The following is a 6000-nucleotide window of genomic DNA, read 5'->3' as shown; positions in this document are numbered from 1 at the left end:
GACCAGCCTGGGTGTGTCTTCCCCACCATGGATACTTCTACTGTGCAGCCTGCTTAGCTGCCTTGGCCCCCAGCCCTGACCCTCGTTCAACCACTGCCACCATGAATCTCTTCTGGCTGAGATGCTTCCCAGCAGCTCTCAGAAGAGAAAGGCTGGCTGGAGAGACAGCTCACTGGGTAAGGGATTCGCTCTACAAGCTGACAGACTGGAGTTCAGATCTCCAGAAGCCACATAAAAGCAGGCAAACATGATGGCCACCTGCAATTCCAATATACAAAGGAGATGAGACAAGGCACCCCCAGGAGGTTGGCTAGCTGGAGCCAGGGAGCTAGTGGCATCCCTGGGAGGTTGGCTAGCTGGAGCCTGGAAGCTAGTTCAGCATGAGACCCTGACTGAATAAACAATGTGAAAGCCTGTAATGCGTCTTTATCTGTACCACCAGCCAGCTCCCAAATAATGACACAGAGAATTCTTATTAATTATGAATGCTCAGCCTATAGCTTAGGCTTGTTTCTAACTAGTTCTTATAACTTAAATTAACCCATTTATATTAATCTATGTTCTATCATATGGTATTACCTCTCTTCCATCTTGCACCTCACGTTTCCTCTCTGTGTCTTCTGGCCTCTCCTCCATGCCTAGATTCCTCCTTCTCTTCCTTTTTCTGCCTGGAAATACCACCTATACCTCTTGCCTTGCTATTGGCCATTCAACTTTTTATTACACCAATAACAGCAATACACCTTTACATAGTGTACAAATATCCCATGACATCCCCCCTTTTGTCTAAATAAAAAGGAAATGGTTTAACACAGTAAAACTATATACAATAAGAACAATTATCAGGTAAGGATTACATTCACAATGTCCAGTCCATTTCTATTTGGCAATTTCAGAGAAAATATTCTATTATCTATCCTATCTTGATAAGTCCAAAGTTTTATACATAAACCACTTTCTACCATAACTTGTATTACCATCCTAAAAATATCTTTTTAGACCTTAAAACATTTTCTTAGATAAACAACTTAAGCTTTTATGTCTCTCAACATTTATAAACTTTACAACTCTTTTATGAGTTTATTTATGAATTTGGTAACAAGAAAACTGTAACAATAACTATCTAGTCTTCAACTCCATCAAAGACCTGAGAAGGATATAATGTTACCTGAGTGTACAGGAAGTGCAGAGCAAACAACTTCCAAAACTATAGAAATGTCAGAGACATCTGGCTGCCTGGACAGTCACCCAAAGTTCCTCTGCAACATTGAGGCATCTACTTTCAGCCTACACACAAAGAATATCTGACAGACTTCTGTGAAGTAGGAATTTTGAAGGACTGTCCTACTTTGTCTTGGCAAAGTTCAGCTGTAGTTTTCTTTTGTGTCCTGCTTGTCCAGTTTGGACAGCATACTGTCAGCAGTTGAGGCAAGCGAGTTTCTTGCTCAAATAACTAGCTTTGCCACACTGAAAGCAAACTCCATATGGAAATTCTTGGATGTCCACTATCCTTTTTTGAAGTAAATTGGTGCTGTCAAGAGTAGATGTGTCTCACTGTCATAAAAGCCTTATGTTTTTAAAACTTTTTAAATGCCATATTCTGTAGGTCTTTGAAGTGTTTGACGATCATCTGTCTATTTAAAGTATATCTATGTTTGACTTGAAAACATACCTAACATGACTATAAGTTTGATTGTTATAGATGACTAACTATTAACCTGTCTTTTTTTTTTTATCCAAATAGCTTTCAAGGACTAAAACTTTACGTTTTAAATGAGCTGCATAGGCACAATACCTCAACAAGAGGAGAAACACATACACAGTACAACAAAATAACCTTAAATTTGTATCAATATATAAAAATCCATACCACTATAAAATATTTGAGACTAGTGATTGTTCAAAAGTAGATCAACAATCTACCCTTTCATCCCATCATTTCTATACTAGATCCCCCCCTTTTCTTTACAGAAAGAGATCCCTGAATCTAATTTCCTTTGTTCAGCTTTTTTTTTTCTGACCATTACCAATAACAATTGGTAAACAACTGCTTACCAGTTAAATGATGACAAACATTTATAACCCAACAAATGACCAAAAACCACCCACTCCACTTCTTGGGAATGTGGGGATCAAGTTCTCTAGGCTGCTCCTGTTTTCTGGGGACAATGGCATCTCTAGGGGACCCTGAGAAAACTGAGACAATAGTCAAGTCCTGGAGAAGCTAGCTGTATTATTTTTTGTTTAGTCTCTGTGTGATGGGAAAGTGCAGGGCCTATCTGAAGTCTTGGTTGGATAATCTATGAGGCTGGACCATCTCAGCTAGCAGCTTTGAAGTTGTTCTGTATGCAGAATTTTGAGGAAACTGCAACAGAGGCGTTCTGAGAAGCTGGATCACCTGAGCTATTTGTCTTTATTGATGCCTGACCCCCCCCCCTTTTTTTTTTACTGAAAACACATAAACTCTTAAAGATAACATATATATCTGCATTAACACAAGTATGTAATATGCAGTGTGCACAAGTCAGTTAAAGATGATTTTTTTTGTTTTATCTTTGATCAGGTAATAGGCATCTGTTAACTTTATAAGTTTGTTTGGGCTGTATAATCAAACCCCTATCCATGCCATATGAAAAGATGGCATGTAATAATATGTCATGAGGATTCTGTAGCCAATAGATTTATCATGTCTCATTCAGTCTCAGAGCGGTTCCCATAATAGAGGGATCAGCACATATGTTACCTGTCCTGTATGTAGTTTTTCTTGGTTTCTTTCTTCATGGCTATAGCCAAGATTTTCAGGAGGTCTCTCCAAATCAAATTTGATCTTCATTAATTTTGAAGAGAACCATAACTTTTTGTTTCCTATGGAAACAAAGGCATAACCTCTCCCCAAAGGTAACATTTTCTGACTTCCTTTGTGAAGATAAGACATTCTTAAAATATGTAGGTTGGCTTAATTTAGTAATTTCCATAATCCAATATCTCTCAGCAGCTATTGTTTTTTGTTCATTAGCATTTAAAAATCTAAAATTAACAAAGCACCATACAGGATTCAGATACCTTGTGTATTTCCCATCTTTATAGGCTTTTTCTTTTATATTACTTTACTCTCTCTTTAAAGACTTTATTATTTTTAAACTAATTATTTTTGTATGTGACTGTCCATACCCATTTTTAACTGGGTCTATTTAAAGGTTTTCTCAGTCCGGACCACTAAGCCCACAGGCAGTGGCCAGGAGCCATGGCTCTGTATGCTGTGGCCATCATGAGGGACTATGGGACTAGGAAGCAGGGTTTGTCTCTGTGTTTGAATGTTCGGAATTTTTTTTTAAGCTTTTTTAGGTCCTGTGTGGAAATATGTAACCCCAAGTTGGACGCCACATGTAATGAGTCCTCCTCTGTCCCACCAGCCAGCTCCCAAATAATGGCATGAAGATTTCTTATTAATTATGAAATCGTGGCCTATAGCTTAGGTTTGTTCCTAACTTGTCATTGGCATTTTATTTGGGCTGCCAACCAGCTCCCAAATAATGACATGGAGACTTCTTATTAATTATGAAAGCTTGGCCTTAGCTTATGCTTGTCCAATTAACTCTTATAACTTAATATAACCTGTTTCTCTTCCTCTATATTTTGCTTCAGGGCTTTTTTACCTTTCTTTCGCTCTGTATGTCCTACTTTCCTGCTTCCTCCATGTCAGTCTCTCTGTCTGGGCCCTGGCGTCTCCCTGGTATCTCCCTCTCTCCCTCTGTCTCTCTTTTTCTTTTTCCTCCAAGCCTAGTTTCCTCCTACCATTTGTTCTCTCTGCCTGCCAGCCCCTCCCCTCCTTCTGCCTAGCTATTGGCCATTCAGCTTTTTATTAGACCAATCAAGTGCCTTGGGCAGGCAAGGCAACACATCTTTACATAGTTAAACAATTATTCTACAACACAAACAAATGCAACACAACTTTACATAGTTAAATATTCTATTCCACAACACTAACTAGCTCTTATAACTTAAATTAATCCATTTATATTAATTTACATTCTATACATTCCTTACCTTGCACCTCCTGTTTCCACTCTTTGTCTCTTGGCATCTCCTCCATGCCGAGATTCCACCTCCTCTTCCTTTCTCTCCCTGGAAATCCTGCCTTTATTTTCTGCCTAGCTATTGGCCATTTAGCTTTTTCTTGGAGGGGGGCGGGTTGAGACAGGGTTTCTCTGTGTAGCTTTGCGCCTTTCCTGCATCTCGCTCTGTAAACCAAGCTGGCCTCGAACTCACAAAGATCCACCTGGCTCTGCCTCCCGAGTGCTGGGATTAAAGGCGTGCACCACCACAGCTTGGCCATTTAGCTTTTTATTACACCAATCACAGCAATACATCTTCATATAGTGTACAAATATCCCACAACAGAGGGAAACTGTGGAAGACCCCTGAAATGTACCCCACATGACATGCATGTACATGCACACCCACACATACAGCAGCACGTACCCACATACTTATTCATGCACATCACACTCACAAACGTGTCAGTGAGAGAGAGAGCCACAGTGGGTAACAGTACCCACCCTTTCTCTTGTCTCCATGCATACCAGGGGCTCTGGTGAAGTGGGGCAGCCAGTGATACCTTGCTCTGGCTGGGGGTACACTGTGCAGGATGGACACCCCCCAGTAGGCAGTGGCCCCCTTCCCTCCCTTCTCTTCAGTGGACCAGTTAGTTTTGCAGATAGTTCCAGAGCCTCAGAAACAAGTTCCTAGGCAGGATTGGGAATAGCCCGATATTGTCCTTGGTATTCTCTGAACTCCCCCCCCCCCGCCCCCCCAGGTTTCTTTGTGTTCTGGCTGTCCTAGAACTAACTCTGTAGACCAGGCTGGCCTTGAACTCTGCCTCTGCCTCCCAAGTGCTGAGACTAAAGGCGTACACCACCACTGCCTGGCCTGTCTCCTTACCGTCTACTGAATGTGAATGTCAGAACCCAGAGCTGTCTGGACCCAGGTCTTAGGATTTGGAACATACTAGTGTCAGAGGCTAAGGACAATGGGCAGAACTTGAGGCAGCTCTTTCGTGTGGGACACTCATCACACAGTTTAGACAGTGTCCCCTCTTGTGGTGGTTACAGACAGCATACCCTGCCTGTCATGGAAGTCCCTCAGTGAGTTTCTTTGATGTTTGATATCATCTTGGAGTGATTTATTTTTTCTGGAGCTCCTTCATATCCCTCCCCCACAAAAAAAAAAAATGAGAAGTGTTGGGGACCAGCAAGTCCCCAACACCTCCTGGGAGGGTCTCTAGAGGCTGGGTCAGTGGATGTGTGCAGAATTGATCCAAACCTTCTTCCCCTCCCCCTCCTCCAGCCTCTGGGCCACTCCCTCCTTCATTCCCTCCCCCTCCCTTGGGACTCAGGTGCTGGGAGCAAAGATCTGAATCCATGGAAACCAAGAGAAGGCAGGAAACCAGGAAGGAGGAGGGGCTGAGAGCTGTCTTGCAAATAGTGGGCAAGACAGGGAGGACATTCCCTTCTGATGAAGAAAAGGCAAAGATAACCATTTTCTCTCTTGTTGGCAGTTACCTCACAAAAGGCTGGCTTCTCTCCTGAGTTGCTAGCAGGCCCTGGCTGGAGAGCATGGTCAGGAGAGAGGGGAGTGTGAAGAGTACCCCTCGAGAGACTGGAGAGTCAGAGGTAGTGGTTAGTGGAATGGAGGTGGGGGTCAGGGGTCCGAGTTCAGGTTGGTGATTAGAGCTAGAGTTAAGAGGAGGGGCTCTGGGCCTGGGTAGGGTCTGTAGTGAAGGCTGGAGCCAAGAGTGTGGAAGACTGGGCTGAGGTGGACGGCTGAGTGGGTACATAAGGTCTGAACGCCCATCAGACAAGGCAGCTCCATTCCTCAGGGCTTCAACCATCTCCTAGGCATCAGGCTGGAGAGCCTTGTCTATGGTCCCTATAAAAAGTCTTTGACATACAGATCTTCTGACCTCCTCCCCCTGGACAGAACTGAACCGGTAACTGTGGA

Source organism: Peromyscus maniculatus, chromosome 1 (assembly GCF_049852395.1).
Source record: "Peromyscus maniculatus bairdii isolate BWxNUB_F1_BW_parent chromosome 1, HU_Pman_BW_mat_3.1, whole genome shotgun sequence".
Classification (NCBI taxonomy): Eukaryota; Metazoa; Chordata; class Mammalia; order Rodentia; family Cricetidae; genus Peromyscus; species Peromyscus maniculatus.
This window is presented reverse-complemented; position numbering follows the sequence as displayed.